This window comes from Neofelis nebulosa, chromosome 1 (assembly GCF_028018385.1).
Source record: "Neofelis nebulosa isolate mNeoNeb1 chromosome 1, mNeoNeb1.pri, whole genome shotgun sequence".
NCBI classification, from domain to species: domain Eukaryota; kingdom Metazoa; phylum Chordata; class Mammalia; order Carnivora; family Felidae; genus Neofelis; species Neofelis nebulosa.
This window is the reverse complement of record NC_080782.1, coordinates 216,935,784-216,957,455: the sequence shown is the minus strand read 5'-3', so window position 1 is coordinate 216,957,455 and position 21,672 is coordinate 216,935,784. Positions and strand designations below refer to the sequence as shown.

Genomic DNA, 21,672 nt, shown 5'->3' with positions numbered 1-21,672 from the left:
GGGTGTCGCTTTTGACCTCAATCTATAGAGAAGAAAGCACTGCTGCTTGGTCAGAGATGTGTCCCGTTCAAGGTCATATGTTTATTATATGATGGAGCTGGAAATCAAACCCAGATACTCCGGTCCTAAAACCTGGGCACCATTCTCCGGGTCAGTGAATTATCACTATGAGGTCTCTCTCTGCACCCCACTCCCATGATACAAAAGCCTTCTCACTCAATATTAAGTCAGTTTGCACATTCATTAACCTATAAAACAACAGAAATGGTTGGAATACCTCTGGAACTGGAATCATTTGGCATACCTCAGCTTTGCTGTCTTCTCAGTGGGAAAGGTAAACGTGGGAGAAGCTTGTAGTGGGGTGTCTGAAGTAGTCTGCACCGCTCTGAGTTGTTTGTGTATGCCCGGGGACTCTGGGTTGAGACAGATTACTTGGCCATTCTGGTTTGACCTTCCTAGAGAACCCACGAAAGGAACAATTGCGAGAAATAATTAATGACACTCTGACAACCTCAACCAAAATTGGAGCTGTTTTCACTGGTTTATGATAGATGCCAGAGCAAGGCATTGTGTAATAGGTACATTGAAGGACTTGTTCTGTGTATGTATGTTTTAGGCATCAAAAGCCATCATTCCTCCATGATAGGACAGGAGAGAGAATTTTAAACATTTACCCACCACCTACATACTTTGATATTTTGTCATAATGAGGCGTGCAGGGGAGCCAGCTGTGGTCTGGCCGGCTGTGGCTCTCCATCTCGGACCCAACCTGAGCGATGGATGAAGTCCTGGGGCCAGAGTCACTGACACAGACAGCCACCAGCCCCAGAGAAATCCATCACAAAACAGCCGTCGCCAGGAGTCTAACCACATCCGGATTCACGTAAGGAGAGCACTGAGTACCCTCCTGGAGAATGATACCCCGAGACTCTGGGATAATGCTGCCTTTTACACTGCTCATAAAATATGTTAAAAAATAAAGCCTTAAAAGTCATGCTCGTGAAGAGTGAGGACAGGAAAATGAGCGTAGCAATTCACACGGTGCACTTTTCCTTGGAGCAAGAAGTCCTGTCAATTTTTCAAAGTGGGTATTTCATGTCTCACGGTATCCTCGAGAAGGCCGGGTCAGCCATAGGTTACTGGCTCAGGAGCTGACTTGGATCTTTGTCTTGCTGGCTTCTTGCACTTTTTCTTTTTTTTTTTCTTTTTTTATTTTATTTTATTTATTTATTTATTTATTTATTTTTAAGCTAAATTGTCATTTCTTAGCCTTCCTCTATGGCTCAGGAGCTGACTTGGATCTTTGTCTTGCTGGCTTCTTGCACTTTTTCTTTTTTTTTTTTCTTTCTTTCTTTCTTTCTTTCTTTTTTTTTTTTCTTTTTTTTTTTTTTTAAGCTAAATTGTCATTTCTTAGCCTTCCTCCTGCCCAGTCTGGGATTTCCTTTCCCCTCAGCTCTGCCTCCTGTGTTCTCTGTCTCATCATCCTATTTTATTTCTTTCACAGCACTAATCACTGTTTGAAATTATTTTATTTATTGACCTGTTTAGTGTCTCTGTCTCTTACCCCTGGGACATAAGCTCCAAGAGAACAGAAGCCAGCCATGACTCCCGGGTTTACTGTTGTTTTCTGGAGCACATAGAACAGTGCCTGGCCTATGGGAGGTGCTCCATAAATTCATTTAGTGAATCAATAAATGAATTAGTGGGTAAATATGGGCTGTTCTGTTGCTTAATCCCACAGGATAGTGCCCATAAACTGGGTAGCAGTCTTTTCCTGATAGAAAAATCCAAAGGGATTATATTAGTTTTCTTATTGTGGTACTAACAGGCTATCATAAACTTACTGACTTAAGTATGCAGATTTATTATCATAAAATTCTGGAAGTCAGAAGTCCAACATAAGGGGGATAGGGCTAACGTCAAGGTCAGCAAGGCTGCATTTCTTCCTGGAGGCTCCAGAGAAAAATTGTTGTTGTTGTTTTTGTTTTGTTTTGTTTTGTTTTGCATTTTTCAGTTTCTAGAAGTCATGTACATTCCTTGGTTTGGGACCCCTTTCCATCCTCAAAGCCAGCCACGGAGTTGAGTCTTTGTCATCCTGCCATCTCTCCGATTCTCTACAGATAGGGGCTGAGGACTCGCATGATTAAATTGAGCTTACTTAAATTGAGCTTAATCTGGGAAAACCTCTTATCCCAATGTGCCTAATGGGAATCACCCCTGTAAAGTCCCCTTTGCCGTACAAACTAACATATTCAGGTTCCAGGGAACAAACTGTGGGCATGTGGACCTCTTGCAGAGGGAGGAGGTGTCCTTGTTCTGCCTACCACGTGGATTCACTCCCAGAAGAGACAGAGAGATGGTCTCATTTTTCTCTGAGAATATATATTGTGAACCCAAGAGTTCCCGACTCATTTATTCATTCAACAAATACTTGTGGAGCTTGTCCCATTTTCCTTGTCACTCTTGTTTCTGGTGGTAGAGTGGGCCAGGCTAGGCTGCTGTTTTGTCGGGTGGGGCAAGGACACCCTGGAGAAGTTCACATGAAGGCAGAACCAGGCCTGACAGTTGGAGATTGGGTTGCTAACCAGAATGGGGTAGGTGTGTCCAAAGGGGACTCAGAGCAGCAGTAGGGATGACGGTGGTAACAGATAACGCTGGTGACAGATAACATTTATTGTGTACAGGCCTGTTTGGAGTAATTTACTTCATTTATGTAATCTTTACCACAATTCTGTGAGCGAGGTACTGTTATTATCCCCATTTTACAGATGATGAAACTAAGGCACAAATAGGTTGAGTAAGTTGTCTAAAAGCACGCAACTAATAAGCGACTGAGCCAGGATTCCAAATTCCGGGCCATCTAGCTTCTAGAGCCTGCTCCCTAACCACCGTCCTCTCCTGCCTGTCATGGAGCCAATCAAAGAGGGGCGGAAGGAGCCCGTGAGGGGCCGAAGTTGGGTGCTGGGGATCAGAGCCTCAGTTGTTGCACAGACGTGCGCGCTTGGTTGTTATTTGCACCTCACGTTTTCTGCCTTGGAAACAGGAAAGACCCCACTGTGTGTCAGGCATGGCCACTTGCGGCGGGGACATGTGAAGATGGATCTGTGCTCAGGAGGATGCAGAGCTAGCAGCAGCTCACAGGCATTCCCCGTGAGGGGCCGGTGAGGGAGACATTGGCTACTCTGCAGCTTGCTGACCATCTGCTGAGCTTCTGGGTTTCATGAAGTACGGGGACCGGAATGGTACAGAGGAGCAAGTCAAGAAGCCCCGAGTTTGTGTGTCCACTTTATCAGTCACCAGATCTAGGTCTGGGTCAACTCATTGAGCCTCTGTGAAGAAAAAAATACAGTCTTGTCTTGCCTACATCTCTAGAGTGAGAGAAAGATCAACTTATTACTGTGAAGTACTCTGTAAATATTGGTTGTTTGTGTCCACGTGCCTGAGCAACAAGGTGAGGAAAAGAAGTATGTATGAGTGCCCCCAAATGGTGTCTGGTTTGTGTTGTCCTGGGGGGCAAACCAGAGAGTGCGAGAAAGAGAGGACATCTTCCCATGGCCTCTGTGAGAGCGTCTGATCGATGGTAGGGATTTACAGGTCACCCTACGAAAGCATGCCATCGATCAGGGAGCAAGAAGGGTGTCTTGTCTTTACTGTACAGACCCACAGTCCTGATGGCTCTGATGACCCAAAGGTGGTCACCGGAAGGGAAAGCCTTCTCTACTTGTGTCCACCCACCCCCTTCATGTTAGTAGCTACAGTGTGGCCAGATGGTCCCAAGAATTTCTCGCATGAAAGTGGAATTTTTTAGTAGGTTTGATGTAACTGAGCACAAACGACAGCTGTGAGTTCCAGACTTCAGAGGGAGGTGCAAAAATTTACCTTGGAGTTAGTGAGCCTCTTAAAATACGTATTCAAATAATCAATAATACACAACTGTCAAGAGTTGCCAAGACTTTTAGATTTACCCTGCTCGTAAGCTAATAGGTTAGGCTGCAACAGTTTTACACCTGCTGGCAGAAGGCATGAAACTCCCAGGTCAGACACAAAGGATTTTATTCCTCATGGTGCAGCTTCCTGTTACCATTGGTTTCCTTTGTCCCCCAGCCCCAAGGGGACAGTGCAGAGCAGGCCTAGGTGGGTCTGTGTCTGTGTCACCGCCGAGGAACACAGAGTTTGGGAAATCACCAATCTTATAAAGAGCTACTGGCATGCTCGCTCAGCCTTTATTATCCTGGTCAGGAAACAAATCTGTCCTGTCCTGGAGGGAGACACTATCTTCGTCTTTCGTCTTTTCCTTGTGATGTTTGCTTCACAAACATCCTTGAAAAGATCGTCTGGAATAAAAGCTGTCATAAGACATGTAGCAAAGCCTCCCATTAGAAACGAATACGTAATCTGCTGAATTCCTAATAGCGACCTATGGAAAGTATTTGTCTTTAAGTATACAGTATTGTATCAGTGAGTGGATATAGTCTGAATTTTGTTTAAGAAAAGAATCCATTTCTAATTCTTTTCACTTAGTGAGTTCTACTCAATATTTTAGGATAGTGATCCAGCCATACTTGTTGCTTAAATAATTGCCGTGGAGTTCAGAACTTCTAATGAATTGGTAATTAAATGATATTTTAATTAAAAGTTGTTTACATGGAGTGTGCAGAGGGCGTATGGTTGATTGTCTCTTTGACTAACTTTGGTTACAGGAGCAACAAAAGTAAGAACTTTATGTTTTGACCGTGGATGATACTGATAGGAATTTATGCAAAGATTTTTGCTTACAGTAACACGTGCTTTTTCTGTGATTTTAGTGATGAGTTTTCTAGGCAAATTCTTATTGGGAGAATTATCATTTGTACCAGTTTCTTTATATTTGATTTTTTTAAATTCCCCAAATGTATTAAATTTCATACATGGTCATGCTTAAAAATTGTAGGCCTATCATTGCCTACTTAGTATGTAGTCAGGGATAAATTGAGCCCCAATGATTTGGATAATCCAGGAGATCATTAAACTTGGAATATTTTTAGGTTTAAACTTGATAAAAGGACCCAACATGGTACTGAAAGTGTCAGGAAATTCAAGGACCCACATTCTGCCTGGGAGTTGGCATAGTGCTATGAACATGGCTGTAAATGCAGCTGGATCTGGATTGAACTCCAGCTCTTGCTAATTCCTAATTCTGTAATTTACGTAAAATGTCTGCGCCTCAATTTCCTCATCTGAAAATTGTGCATAGTGACTACTGCTTTGTGGGGTGGTTGTGCAGCCTAAATGAGATGAGTTATTCAAAGCTGATATATTTCTTTAATAATGTAAAGGGAATGTTGGAAGTCAGTTCAGGACCATTACAAAGTTTTTTTTTTTTTGATTACTTTCAGCTTGGGTGAAGCCTTAAATTCATAGTTAAATTCCTTCTCCAAAGTACTCATTTACTGTCTATTATTTTTCTAGTTATCTAGGTGCATTGGGGAATTAAAATCATCCTTTAAAAATCATCCCATGGATATCAAAAGCTCATCAGTTGCTAGATGCTAATGGGAAAGTCAAGAATCTGCTCCAACTTATTATTGCAGGCATACACAGAACTACCTAGGGAAAAGCAAGGGTTGGCTTAAATTCCCAGAATAAGATGCTTTGCAGATTTCAAAATATGTCACTCACTATAAAATTAATTCAATTATTTACCAGCCACACACATACTAATCAGGTTTGAAAGTACGAAAGACCACAGGGAAGAATGGACGGTTACCTTTCTATTACCCATGCTAGTGTTACGAAATAAGGACAGCTCACGTGTGCGCAGTGCCCTCAGTTTTGTGGGAAATCAGGAGCTGAATATTTAAAAAACTAATTACAATTAATTAAGATGACTACAAGAGCTGTGACAGTTTGGGGTTCTATTTTTATCAATTTAATCAATCTCTCCCATGAAAAGTAGGAGAGATATTTTGGATTTGACAAACAACTTAAGAGCTTTGCAGCGGGGACGGAATGAGAAAGCACAATGAGCAGAGAGTGTTAAGTAAAGTTCTTTACGTTTTAAAACAAGCAGCTACTACCTTCAGAATATAAAGGCGGCCAAGACTGAAGAGATAAGGAGAAAGAGAGGGGAAAGTTGGTGTATCACCAGATGGGATGATGGAAGATAAATGATAAATGATTACACCTGCCTCCTCCCAGTGTGTAAATTACTCACAGCTACCGTGCAGAAAAAAGCACTATGATGACAACAGCTTTAATACCAAATGTGTGTGTGTACCATGGTCCCCCCTCATCTGCAGGGGATACATTCCAAGACCCCAGTGGATGCCTAAAACCTCAGAGGGTACCAAATCCTACACATGTATATAATGTTTTTCCCATTCATACATACCTGCGATAGTGTTTAGTTTATGAATGAGGCACAATAAGAGATTAACAACAATAATAAAATAGAGCAATCACAACAATTTACTGTAACAAATGTTATATGAATATGGTTTCTCTCAAAGTATTTTACGATATTAGACTCCCCCTTTTTTTCTTGGGATGCTGTGAGACGGTGAATGCCTACGTGATGAGATGAAGTGAGGTGAGTGGCGTTCGCACCGTGATGCAGCGTTAGGCTACTAATGACCTTCTGATGATACGTCAGAGGGAGGACCTTCTGCTTCAGTTACCACAAGTAACTGAAACCATAGAAAGCAGAAAGGCAGGTGGGGGGAATTGTCGTATTTAGTCAGCGTGTCTTCAGGTTATGCATAAAACGTTAAGGGTTTTACTTAGTAGAGATGGGGTTAAATATTTACTTCTGGCTAATTACATATTACCATATACCTAAACTTTTGAAATGGTAGCTGTTCTAAAGGTGAGAAATGGACAATTTGCAAGATATATCAAAACTAGCCTCAACCGGATGTTAATTAATGGAAGTAAATGGATGATGACACTATTTCTATTTAGTCCAACTCCTATTAAACACCTACCATGGGCGGGGAGCTGCGCTGGCTCTGTAGAAACTAAGCTGTTCATGATCATCAGCGTCTCTCCCCAGAATGTAGGCACCTGCAGGCCTTGGCATCCCATGTGAGACGGGGTTTCTGAATCTAACCCTTGCCCTCAGGAGCAGGAAAATGTGCACATTGGTGAGACAGGACACGTGCACACATTTAAATCCGTTTGGGTCAACAGTTTTTCTTTGTCTACAAATAAATGGTTTGAGTTAATTTTTAAAGGTATGTTTTCCCTACATAATTATAACTGTTTTACTTTGAAACACAGTGCAATTGGAGTATTTCTTCCTTTCCATATTCTACTTATATTTTTTATTTGCCTTGGACTGTGTACGATCATGGACACAAATATCCTGCACCTTTTAGTACAAACGCAGCGGTAGCATAAATGAAGACGTAGAATGCCAGCTCAAGTGGAGGAAGTTCAGACTCTGGGCTCTATTGGACAGGAAAATGGATATTCCAATAAATAGGGTTGTTGAGGCTACAGCAAGTTATCTGCACAAAGCTGCAGGGTCAGCATTTTTTAGATGGTATCAGGGATGAGTAGTTAATTAAGTAAAGGCATCCAATCCCAGTGGAGTCTTGGGGAAATGAGGTCGATACTTTCTTCTCCTTGAACATGGGGCCAAATTGGTCTTTTGATTCTATTGTAGTCATCTCTTGGGTGCTTCTGTCCTAAGATCTGCTTCTATTCCTTTGAAAATCTTTTTTTGTTGAGATGACCTTAGTGTTAGTGACACCCATAGGCTAGATTTAATTGCTTTTCTAAAAATACCATCTTTTTCCCCCAATAATTCCTTCAGTTCACAATTAATTAAAGCATAATGTGTTGGAAACTTTCTTGTTTAAAGTCTACCTATTCTTTACCTTATTGACTTATTTATTTACCACAAATGGCCAATTCTAAATGGGTAGTATTTCTTTCAGCTTCCAGCTCCTAGCTTTTCTTCTGATATTGATTAAATTTTGAGGTATTTAAAGCAAACAGACCTATAGAGGTAGATGAAACTCTGTGTGTGTATGTGTGTGTGTGTGTGTGTGTAGGCGTGTTGTTATCCCTTTTTAAAAAAAAACTATAAGTAGAGGCAAGAACTTTTGAAATTGGAGGCTGAATTGCATAGTGATTATTAGCATATGTAAATTTGGACAAGTTTGTAAGTAATTCTCTAATCTTTTTTGTTTACTCATCTGTAAAATTAGGAGAATAGTATCTAAATGGTCTAGTTGTGTATTAAAAATTGGAAAGCATTTAAAATAGTGCCTAACACATAGTAAGTGCTCAACAATAAATATTATCATTGTGATCATTATAATTCTGGTCATTTTTATCTTGATTATTTGTATTTTAGGGATTTGTCAACTTTTTAATTTGAGATACCTAAAAGGCACATGAGACTTCTTGTAAAAAATGTTCTATTGCTGATAGTGTCTTTAATTTTGATTGAATTGATTTAAATCACACAATGGTCACAGGGACTCAAGGGCCTTGAGGGCGGGACTATATCTTTATGTACATCATCTCTGGAATAGCACTGTATTCACAGTAGGTGCTCAACAAATTTGGACGATGATCTGGGTCTGGATTTAGTTCTTGTTTCTTACTAGCTTGGGGGTTACTGGGTTCACCTTCCTGGACTCAGGATCTCTGAGGTCCAAAAGCCAGATCTGGAGGCAGAAAGACTTGAGATATGAATTCCAGTTCTGCTGAGATCAAGTCCAAGGTACCTGGGGTTTCCTGATCAAACATCCCACCAAGTCTCTATTCTTTCAATATTTGTTCAACAGTATTTAATGGAGGCACAGGGGAATGATTTTCAGTAATAAAAATACAATATATTAACAGATTCGCTGATTTATTTATTTTCTCTGGCCCAGGCAGGATCAATGATCTGCAGGTAAAAATATTGAAAGGTGAAAGGTGAAAGGTTTTCTGTTTTAGTTTTTCTTGATTTTACTTTAGACTGAGCATGTGTGTGTTTTCTAGATCAGATAAGTAATAGGGAGGCATATTAAATGATTTACATTTTAGGTAATAAAATATCTCACTTGCTTCAGTCAAAGAACACCACTCGTGCTGATTTGATCTCAGAATTTTAGCAGTGAGGGTGGGTTACTCCAAGATACACTGACAATCTGGGGCAAGTTTTCTTTGGTGGGTGGGTGAGTGGGTGGAAACAAACTTCCTACTTGAGAGTGCTGTGATTTTTTTTTAAAAGATTTATTTATCCATAATGAGAGAGAAAGAGCAGGGGAGGGGCAGAGAGAGAGGGAGAGAAGGAGAATCCCAAGCAAGCTCTGTGCTAACAGCGAGGAGCCCCACAATATTGGGCTCATCCCAGGAGCCATGAGAGCATGACCTGAGCAGAGAGCAGGAATTGGATGTTTAACCAACTAAGCCACACAGGAGCCCCAGAGAGTGCTGTTTTTATATTTTGCTAGTTACATGGATTGCCTGATGAAATTTGAGTTGCTTGGTGCCTATTACTCCAGTAACATTTTAGCATTCCAAAGAAGTTGGCTCCTAGGGAATTGGCTTCCTGCCCTGAGGCTGATTTGCCTCTGGCCCTGCCACTTACCAACTGCTTGGTTTAGGGCAGTTGTTTTCACCTCTCTGAGCCTGGGTACCATCATCCTTAAAGGGCAAGACAGTGAGAATGGAGGAAAAGAAGGCACACCAGCCAAGTTTCTTCTCTATGTTAAGCGCAAGCTTTCCTAGACCGCCTATACCCTCGCTTTCTCCCCTTTGGCCAGGACGGAATCACGTGACCACTGCTTGTGGAAGGGTGCTGGAGAAGCAATTATTGCACTTCTCCGTTTATTTTAGCGGCTGTCACTGCCCCACATTTTCCTCTTTTTCAAGGAAAAAGGTGGGGGGCGGGTGTTGACTGGTGGTATTAGGCCATCATCAAACAGCTTCTGGGGATTTCTCTGCGTTAGAAGTACTGTGATGTTAAGCATCTAGCAGAACCTTGAGGTAGAAAAACATGGGGGAGATCGTGTATTTTCTCATGTACAGGAGTTTACAGATTGCTAGACACAATACAGTTTTTAAAATTTAGAGAAGAACATACGCTCAATGTAGATAACATTTGAAGATGTATCTCATTTCCAAAAACATTAAAATGTGAAAAAAGCATGCATCAAGGAATTGAGGAGCTGTGGCGGTAGATGGGATTAGGATGAACCTGAAAATTTAATTCATTTTCCTTAGAAATATGACATTTTTAAGTAGTGAATAACATAATGCATGGATTCAACTACTCAGATAAAAACGGATACTCTTTGTAGAGAGTATATATGCCGCTTTGAGTGTGATAATTTTCGGAAAGTATTTTTTTTTAATTTTTTAACGTTTATTTATTTTTGAGACAGAGAGAGACAGAGCATGAACAGGGGAGGGGCAGAGAGAGGGGGAGACACAGAATCCGAAACAGGCTCCAGGCTCCGAGCGGTCAGCACAGAGCCCGACGCGGGGCTCGAACTCACAGACCATGAGATCATGACCTGAGCCGAAGTTGGACGCTTAACCAACCGAGCCACCCAGGCGCCCCTTCGGAAAGTTTTAAGAAGAATTTTGCAAGACTGCCAAAATATGTTATAATTTTATGTTTATATATTTTATAATTATATCAAAAATAACAATAAAAAATTTTTACTTATTTAAAACAGCATTGAAGAATTTCTAAGTCGCTTATAGATGTAAAGGGCATTTTTAAAAACATAAAAACAAAAACCATGCAGGATTAGATTCCTAATCTGCCATAGGATATATTATGGGAGGGTACTGTTATTAACCACTGTGGTCAATGCCTGCTCCTAACTCAGACTATCTGGATCAACGCAGTTTGTTTTTGGTTTAATTAAGAGATCAGTGAATGAGTATGAAAGGAAGGAATCAAGTATTAGTGATCTAAGACTAATACCAATCTATCTTCAATGTAACTCTTTTTAAGAAAATATTGACTTATAGGGACGCCTAGGTGTCTCAGTTGGTTTAGCATCCAACTCTTGATTTTGGCTCAGGTCATGATCTCATGGCTCACGGATTCGAGCACTGCTTCGTGCTGAGAATGCCGAGCCCGCTTGGGATCCTCTCTCTACCCTACTGTCTCTCCTTCCCCAAGATAAAATAAATAAACTTAAAAAAAATAAAGAAAATATCGGGTTCTTAACAATCGTATACAATAGCCAGTTTGTTCTCTGTAACTAATTGTACCTAATTTCTCAAACCTTTTCCCTTTGTGCGAGAGTTTGTGTATGTCACAGTTTTTGTGGTGAATGTGTTGATTTTCATGCCAACCCTGTGCTGTCTGTAGTTCTAAAGAGGTACCAATATTCCTAGATAAAGCTAAAAATCCAAATGTGTAGATAGTTGTATTCTGAACTGGAAGCCTCAATGAGTTAATAATGCAATGCTAGCCGTCAGTGGTTTTAAAATCCAATATCCAGATTTATTGCACAGAAAATACATAGCGCTCTTTATTCTTTGGTTGTTTTTTAATGGTTTGAATGTATATGGCCTGTATACCCCCCCACCCCCCCCGTGTAGTTTTCACATATAATATATGTGAAAACATATTTTTTTCATATAAAAATATATTTTAACAGATTGTGAAACTTGGAGCATAAAATATGTAACTTTTAGATTCAGCTAAGCAATAATGCTGGGAGACATATGGGTCAAAACAAATAGCCATTTGCACAACACAGATTTAAACGTCTTTGGTTAGGTTGGCAAAGAAGTTTATTAGGTTAGAAATCAGTTCCTCCAGTTATAGTCTTTGCTAAAAGGCAGTGGATTTGAAGAAACTTTCTCTGAATTAGGGGGTCAAATATTACAGTTTTCTGAAAAAAGACCCTAGACACTTAAGATGATAGTGTGAGTTAATTCTGTTTCCCTGGGTGAGGTCTCACTGTGAGAACACAATGCACCACTTTGGCTGAGACGCTGTTTCCAATAAATATGGAAATTATGGCTTCCAGTGCTGTGGCCTGGTATGAAATCTCATGGGAAATAACAAGAAACTATGTGACAGGTTTAAAACTAATTCCTACCCCCCTCTCTGAAGTAACCAACCTATATTTACAAGATGTACCATTATTTCGTGGCCATCCAGAAAGATGAGCAAATGCAGTGCTATCTTGCAGAATGAAACCGTGAGGATAAAAATCTCCTAGTCCATATATATCCTTGTTAGTGCATGGCTTGAATCAAGCAGGCTCTGATTTCGTGGCCTGTGCTTCTGTAAATCCAAGAGTTGCTCTTTGACCCTTCTTCCTGTTCTTTCTTGGGCTTTCTCTAATGACTCTCAGCAGAGAATTAGGATTGGGGTTTTTCCCTTTGCCAGATGAGGGTGGTTTTGTCATGATGGGTTTCAAACTACACCCGCATCCTCAACCTCATGAGATCCTGGCTGGACCAAGGTGAAATGTGCCTGCCATTTTCAGATCTATTTCTTGAGGAACCGTTAGAGAGACTTATTATGCTGTACATAGAGGGGGAGACTGTTATCAAGAGTGGGGAGAAACAGGACATGAAGAGTGTCTTTGGACATCTATGTAGATAAAGCAGAGACCCTCAGTGAGTATTTGTTAGTGCTGTTCTTAAATGACTCGAATTCAAATGTGGCAACTGCCCACTAAAGTCAGAAGAACCTAATCTATACATGCTCTGAAACTGCCTCCTGCTTTCTTGGTGTCTGAGACTAGGAAGGGCTGTGGGTGGGGCTGGCCCCTCCTGCATGTTCGTGGCCAGTGGAGCTTCAGGGGCAAAGGCTTGTGGATGTGCTGTTGATTTTCTTTTTCTCCTTTAGGGACCGGTATTTCTGAGCATCCTCCTTAACTTTCTGTGTCGCCTGTGGTAGATTGTTCTCTTTAAATCGGGCTACCACAGTTGAAAGAGACATAAGAGATTAACCCTGCTTTTTGTTCATTTCTAACCAAAGGGAGAGGAACTTTGTGAAGATTTAGTAGATTAATAAAAATGAATACTTGTGTGCAATATCTTGAGCTCTTGGGAAGTTGGTTCTGAATAAATTTAAGGTCTGAGTGTCGTGCCGACGTTGGGATTCCATGAACAATGAGGGGCTATGAGATGAGTACACTGGGCTTTATGAAGTAGTGTTCCCAACAGCTTATGCTGTTCTCCACAAAATTAGATCCATATAATAGTTCCCCCTCTCGCGCCCCTTGCTTTCCAGTCTTCCCCCTCTGGTGCCACGACCGTGGTGAAATAATGACTGAGTTAGGCCTGGGAAATTCTTCATGTAGCCATTCAGGGCACTGCTGGCCTGGGAGAGACTCCTGAATGTCAGGTCTTCCCTTGCATTTCAAGTAGCATTGACCCGAGGGCAGTCTTCCCTGGAGACCTGGGGGGAAACCCACACTAGGAAACTTGGGTCTGGCAGAGAAGTCTTTCTGATTGGGTTGCACTGGCCACCTATTGCTCCAATTCATAGGGGGACGGGATTGCTTTGTGCTGCCCATCTGTCATACCCAGACAACCCCCACATTCTGCATGCATCTAAGACCAGCCTCTCTCCTTCCTGCCCCCATATGAGAGCCAGCACGGTTTAGTTGCTCAGCAATACCATAGTTGTGCCTGGCCAGCCAAGGGGAGACAGGACCGATGGCCCCAAACTGTGGGGCAAAGCCAGTCCTGATATACCAGCTGTTGTCCCAGGGACAGCTGACCGGGGCACCGAAGAGTGAGAGAAAATTGCACGTCGCGAGGATTAACATGATTTATTTCATTATTAGTCTCGCAGGGTTGTGGTGTGCTTGTTACTAAGTCTACTTTTCAAAGGACTTCAGCGAAGGAAGCTGGAATGTTCCGAACATCCATTTTGGAGTGTGATTATTTCCTTTCAATTTGTTGAGTAAGTAGGAATGTCACAATGTAGGCTAATTTTTACCAAGAGAATATTTGTAATAGGCGCCTCATACTAAACATTCATTGGCTTCAATGAGAGTTTCTGAGGTGGCCATGGAGACTGTTGGGAGGAGAAAACTGAAGTCCTGGAGGGTTAAGTGATGATGCTCAGAGTTAGACAGCGCATTACACTGGGGCCTGGACGGACTGCAGCAGCCTGGTAGCCTGAGCCACTGGCCTGTCTGCTCTTCCGTAGTCTTCTTTCCACAATTCCACGAAGCAGTTGTCAGTCACAGACTTTAAATGCAAAATTTCTCCTTTGAGAAGATTCTATCATTTGAAATGGGATGTGATGTTATGCTACTATTAACAAAAGAAACTTTTATAGTGCTTGCTCTGTGTCACTCTGACTTGCATGACCCTGGGTATGGTTCCCGGTTCCCAGGATTCAGTGTCAGCTCATTAGATATTAACCCTTCTGATGCCTCTTGGTAACAGCAAACCATCTGTACCTGACTTCCTAAATTTCAGGCAGCTTGCATGTGTTCCGGGTCAGAACTCTCTTCTTAGTCAATCATTTGGTCCCCTTCGTAAGAATGAACCCCTACTTAACTCCACCGGCTCCCCTGGTGGCTGTGCTGGGGCTATGCTAGCCCACAGTGCAGATCAGTGACAGTGCCTTTCAGCGTCCCCATCGACAGATAAATGTCTGCTGACCATTGCCGGGGGGCTTCCAAGGACTACCCACTGTCCTGGGTCCTGAACCCCCTAGTTTCCTTTTTGCCCCGAATGGAGGTCAGAGTGAACAGTAGGCTTTGCCTACGGCAGCACGCGCACACACACACGCACACACGCACACACACACTGGTTCCCACTGCAAGTCTAGTGCAAAGTTCCCTCCTTTGCTGCCTTATCTTGCTCTGAGTAGCTGACAAGATCAAACAAAATCCTGAGATATATCAGATTTCACTGATACTGGATAATTTTAAACACCCACTTCTCACACGTAGAAATTTTAGGAAGTATATGAACAGAACATGTATTTCTACATTTAAAGTAAAAAGTGGAAGATACCCTTCTGGCACATTTATCTCTGTCAAAAGACCAAAACAAAACAAAACATATATTCCATCTTTTTATATTATAGTTTTTCCTATGTTTTTTTCTTACTGGGGACATCACTGTAAGCCAGGTTGTTAATTCAATTGCGACTTTGTTTTTTTTATAGTGGCCATTTGTTCAAACAAAGAAATGCTTATCGGTGGAAATGATAACTGTGATAAATTGCCTCAGCTTTCATGCTTACCTACTATTTTCTGGTGGCACTAAATTCCAGTTTTAAGTCCGGAAAAAATTAAGCTGAATGTCTTTTCCAGGAGAGATTCCATTTCCTACGGATAATTTATAGAGGTTTTTTTTTTCTCTTGAACCCCCTCTTGGAGTCTGTCCTTTTCACCACTTTGCAGGTATTAATCCCCTATTTATGCCCCTCTGTCTACCTTTGTTTCCACTCAGATTTCAGCCTCTTCGTGCCCCTTAATTCTTCCACTCATTCCTTTTTCTCCCCTTGCTTCTGATCTTGAGAGCAGCTACCACAATCCTTCCCCTGTTCTTCCGTACCCACAGGCAATAAATGTGTATTTGGTCCTTGCAAGAATTAATACCCCAGAGAGCCACCAAGCTTGATTAGTAAGTGGCAGATACACTCACCCTAGTGCAGAAAAGTGCTCTTGTGCTTGTGTTTGTATACATACACCTTTTGTATGTATGGCCTCTTTTGTCCTCTAGGGTTGTTATGCTGTGTTTTGGGCTTTACTTTTATTTACAAAATAACAATTTTATAGTATCATCTGGCTGATAGGCCCTGAAGTAGCCTCTCCCAACTTTCCATTTATTTATTTACTTTTTAATTTTTTAATGTTTATTTTTGAGAGACAGACAACGAGAACGCAAGTGGGGGAGGGGCAGAGAGGGAGGGAGACACAGAATCTGAAGCAGGCTCCAGGCTCTGAGCTGTCAGCACAGAGCCCGACATGGGGCTCGAACTCATGGACCACAAGATCATGACCTGAGCTGAAGTCGGACGTTTAACCAGCTGAGCCACCCAGGCGCCCCCATCAACTTTCCATTTAAGTACCCATAGTGACACAGAAAAAGATAAAAACAAAATACCAGTGGAAAAAAAGACTGATAGCCTTTTGCAGGTTTCCTAGAGGAATTTCCACTGATTATAAGGCTGAGGGAGCTGCATTGAGAATAAAAACCATTGGCCAGTATTGGGTTTCTGTACCAGTAAGAAAGCCCGAGCAACTGTCTCCTGTAGGTCATGGCTTTCTGACATGTACAAAACAACCGAAACACATCTTCTCGTCTACATGAATTTTTTCCTATCTTCGTAGACTACACTTCCTTGTTTAGCGGTGGTGCTGTAGGGAAACAGTAAAATCCATCCCCGGTGGTAAAGTCCCCTCCCTGCTCTAACACACTGTCAAGACTATGTAGGTGAGGGCAGAAAGAGCTCATCTAGCATTGAGTGCCTGGATTGTGGCTTTTTGGGTATTATTTGTTTGATGGGGCTTTGGGGTAGAGAACTATGCAATGATAAGGTGAAAAAAATCTCACCTCAGTTACTTAGGGTAGTCTGCAATGAATGCTAATTAAATACCCAAGGTGTCCAGACCAACTTGTACCAGAGCAGAGGAACCATAAAGGGTTCAGAAAGTACCACCCAAGGGGCATCACCAGCCTGGAGTTACATGTATTTATCTGTTGGCCAAGTCCAAGTAGGGTTAACTTTCTCCCAGTCCAAGAGTGAACAAACACAAAGACTACCCAAAAGGTTAGGTGATATTAATAAAAGGAGAAGGTAATATTAATAATGAATATGTGTTACTTTAAAATTTTTTTCTGTAAAATACACAAGTTGTACATGAACATAAGCATGCAATAGATACCTAAAATAATATAGAAATACTTAGGTTAAAAATTATAATCTCTTGGGGAGCCTTGGCAGCTCAGTTGGTTCAAGTGTTGGACTCCTGATTTCAGCTCAGGTCATGATCTCATGGTTGTGAGATCGAGGGCTGGCAGTGCAGAGCCTGCCTGGAATTCTGTCTGCCCCTTCCCCGCTCGCGTGCACCAGTACTCTCCATCCCTCTCTCAAAATAAATAAATAAACATTAAAAAAAATTATAATCCCTTTTACTCCCTAGCCTCACCTACCTCCCTAGAAGTAAATATGATTGCTCTTTTAGTGTCTGTCTGACTAAATACTCTTTATACATATACATACTACCTATCTACCTACACACACAAAGACAGAGATTTTAAAATATAAGTAGCTTTATGTTGGTCATATTGCTCTGAAACTTATTTTTTTATTTAATAATATATCTCAGAGATTTTGTTCCATATCATTACATATAGGTATACTTTGTTCTTTTTAATAGCTATGCAACATTCCATTGTATGCTTACCCCATAGTTGCCTTTACCATTCACCTATTGTAACTGGACTTTTATGTGGATTCCATTAGGGGATTATTGCAAGCGATAGCACAATGACCTGCCTTGTATATTTGTGTGCACATGTGTAAGACTGTCTATGGGACAAGTTCCTAGAAGGGGAATTGTTGGATCGAGGAGTATGCACATATTGCGTTTTGATAGACACAAATTTCCTCTAAAAAGCTACCAATTTCCTTTTTCATTGATGGTCTATGAAAATGCTCATTTTTCCCATATTTACACTAGCACTGGACATCATCAGACTTCAAAATCTGTATCTACTCGTTAGGCTATGGCTAGTAGTAAACTCGAATGCCTTTTTATGTGTATACCAGTATAAACATCTTGAATAATCACAATATTTAAATCTTATGTTTAAAATATAAGCAAATTTTCTTTTGAAACTTGAATTATTGATCCTAAAATTCATTTAGAAGAATAAATGGGTGAACTAGTTAAAATTTTGAGGGGAAAAAATCTGTCCTCTGCACCAAAGGACAGGATATTCAGGGTACTCAATTCTCTTGCAGGAAACAGTCTAAGAATCCACAAACAGTACAGTGGCACCCTAGAAGGTCTGTAAAATACCCTATATATGAAATAATTTAGTATATGATGAAAATGGCAGCTAAATCAATGATGAATCAAACGATTTCTCAAAAATATCTTATTGTTTAAAATCATAATAAAATAGTAAAATCACAATAAAACTAGAAGAATAAAATATACCTTAATATACATGTGACTTTGGATTCGGGAATGTATACTAACTATAAGAAATAAAAAAAATGCTAAAGTAAGAGATACATTAACATACTAAATTTAAACATCGGTTAAATGTTTAAACATCGGTTAAATGAACGGTTAAAAAAAAGGGGGGGGGGTGGGGGGAAGAAATGCACCAGGCACAAAATCAAATGGCCCTGAAAAGTGGGAAAAATGTTTGGAACAAATATGACAGACGTAGGGTTAATATCATCAATATTTAAAGGTATTTCTCAAATCTATAAGAAAAAAAAAAAAAACAACCCCTAACTCCTCAATAGAAAAAATGAGCAAAGAGCATGAATAAATAAAATGTAAATCGTTCCCTGCTAGGGCTGCTCCAAGAAGAGCAAACAACTGGTGGAAATTGGGTGTTTCAAAGTTAGTTGACAGATGAGAGTTCCTTTTGTGTAAAGATAGTGGTATTTGTGTTGGCAGCAATAGAGAACATTCTTAAAGAATGAAATGTTGTAAAGTAGCGTATGACAAACCACATTTTTACAATTAAATAACTCACACGATTTATTAAGGAAAAGAAAGCAGCTTCGAAAGTGCCTCACTGAAAGCACAACGTGATCAGAGATGCACCAGTATAGTCACATAGTGTGGTGAAACTATAGAGTTTCTAAATTTTATCTCCCCTCCCCCTCAAAAAAGAAAGTAAATAATAAAAGCCTACTTATGTATAGTTACTGTGTTCCCAATTTTGTTTTAGAGATGCTATTTCCTTATAGCATGGGAACTCTTTCCTTTCTCCTGAAATAAATTAGTAGATAGGACTTCCGGCAGAAAATGTCGCACCTTTCATTCACACTCTCATCTGATCCTTATTTTTTTACTCCAGTGGTGGAAAGAGGCAGGACTGCAAACACGAGAAAGCACACATTTATGACTCAGTTTCCCTGGTTCCTAGCAGCTTTCCTAAGGAGCAGAGCAGGCAAATCTTTTTGCAAGCAGGAGGAGCCCCAGGCTTGCCTGGTCACACTGCTGCACAGGAAATAAGTACTTGAAAGGGAACCCCAACAGTGTCTTGCTATAAGGATGCAGAATTTGCAATCTCTTCTCAGTGCTGTGGCCAGGAGCGAACGGCTTGTTCTTGACCCACAGCAGTGTTTCCTGCTCTAGGAGGGAAGTTTGTGCTGCAGCAGCCACAGTCCAATAATCCAAATTCTAGCAGTCTATCCTAAGAAAAGAAAATAAATCAAAGATTTATGTAAAATAATATACCTTGCAGCATTATTAAAAACAGCAAAAATGTAGAAGCTTACCCTCACATAGAAGAATGTTTAAATAAATTATGATACCGTCATGAAGGTAGAATATTACTACAGCCATTAAAGACTCATGTTTTTAAAGACCATTTAACCAAATGGGAAAACACATTATTATGTTAAGTGAATAAAGCAGGGTTCACATGGTATTTATAGTATGAGCGAGCCCATTTTATAAAAAGAAGAAAAAAGTGCATAGGAAGAAACTAGAGTGGAATATTCCAAAGAAAAGTTAACAGTCATAGCTAAATAGTATTATGTGGCGTTACATTTTTATGCATTTCTTTTTTCTGCTCAAAATACTTTACCGTGAGCAAATGTTTTATCAGAAGTTTGTGTATGTACACACACACCTACCTTCGTATACTACATTGAGGTACATAAAGAGTTAATCTTTTTATTTTGTGTTTGTGTGTTTCTTTGTAGAGAAAAACAGGAGCTTCAGCTTTTGAGTTAAAAAAAAAAAACAACAAGCAAAATGCATTTGGCGGACAATGTATTAATGGCAATGAGCTTTAACTGAGTGAAGGTGTTTTAATTGTATTCCTGTTTTAAGTGATAAGCCTTCCACACGGTATTGCCGCCTTCTTCATCTTGGAATATACTGTTCATACTAGTGTTGAAAGTAGCGTTTAAGGACTTACAAGACACAAAAGTCTGGAAAACAAAGAGGTGGTATAATCAAGTGTAAGGGCTAAACGAGTGACACTGGATACTCCTCCAACAAAACTGCCGTTGTCCATCCCTAGTTTTCTTACTGGTACCTTCTGCCTCTGAAAATAAGGTATTTATAAAAGGTATACACCTGCGGCATCTCTGAAAGACAGCAGTTTGCATACACATACTCTTAAAATGCTGATAAAAACGGACAATGAGAAGCATACATAGAGGGTGGGAGAGAATGGAGAGACAAAAGAATTATCCCAATAAAATACCACAAGCATCAAGGAAGTTTTGTCAAATATAGCCTGATTTCAAATAAATGAAAATGAGATACGAGAAATTGGAATAAAATTTCCCTCCTCACGACTCTGTGCGGTGTTTTCTTTTTTTCTGTAGGTGGAATAGGCTTAGAAAAGGTTCACTAACAGTCTTCAAATCAGGTGAACGGTGCTGAGTAGGAGGCAGGCAAATGAAAGAAGGAGAACATCTGTGGAAAGCTTACTTCTGAATGGCAGTCCCTACGTCCTTTCCACCCATAAAGAAGAATTTCCTACCAGAAATGCTAAAGTTGACTCTAAAATGGCAGGCGTGAAACCCCTATAACCTGGACAAATTAGATACGAGGGCAAAGACAGATAGATGACGGAGCAATTTCTACCATGAAGACCAATAGCAGAAAACAAGACTAACTCTATGGAAATGTAAATCGGTACATCTATAGAAGGCAATTAGATAATCACCAATGATAATCTAAACTACAAATGTAGACTTCTGGGTATTGGAGTAGAAGTACTTTCTCCTGTTCCTCTCATTAAGTTCAACTGAAAACCATGGACGTTATACATAGAATAAACACAAGGTTCTGAAAGGTGGAGACAAGAAGAAAGACTGGTTGAGGACATCAGGACCAGAGGAATGATCCAGTGGGGAGTTCTCTAAATTTTCTTCTGGCTTCATGTATCCAAGACTGAGTAATTAAGAGGCCAGCAACACGGGATGCCAATGGCTACAAACAAAAAAACAAATCCCAAGGAAGTCTACTCTTTTTATCCAGAAAGATAGGAAAGGAATAGCCAGTAAAATAGAACACTTTTACTCAGTAACCTCTTTACTCCACCAAACATTATAGAAAAACAAAACAAAACAAAACAAAACAAAACAAAACAAACTAGCCCCACCACCACCCATGCCAGGAAAAGCAGAGTGGGGAACCTAGACTTTTATCCACTACAGGCTATAACAATACTCCTAATGAAGTGCAGTCAGAAACCAAAAAAGGAGCCAGGACTTTCAGCCCCACTGGCCAGTAATAAGTTGCTCCTTTTTCCCATTGCAGTGTCAGTGGCGATCACTTGGGGAATCTAGACTTCCATCTCCACCTGGAAAAAAAGTTAGGCATCCCTCCGTCTTCCTGCTTGGATTGTGACAGAAGAGACCTTGCAGAGACTCACCGTTGCCCAGTGGTAATGAAGCTACTAACCCCAGCTCAGTGTCTTAGGAGACCTTATTCAGAGACAGAACCCATAACTGTAACCAGCAGTAATGAGAAACTCCCATTTGAGTGTCAATGGAGCAATACTGAGGTATTATCCTCCTTTCCCCTC

The 21,672-nt window shown here is 40.6% G+C and overlaps 1 protein-coding gene across 7 annotated transcripts in view; it reads left to right on the top strand.

Annotated features, from left to right (window-relative positions):
- The window catches only part of ENOX1 (ecto-NOX disulfide-thiol exchanger 1), a 579,844-nt gene that overhangs the window by 133,306 nt on the left and 424,866 nt on the right, over positions 1 to 21,672 (top strand). The gene's annotated exons all lie outside the window — the stretch shown is intronic.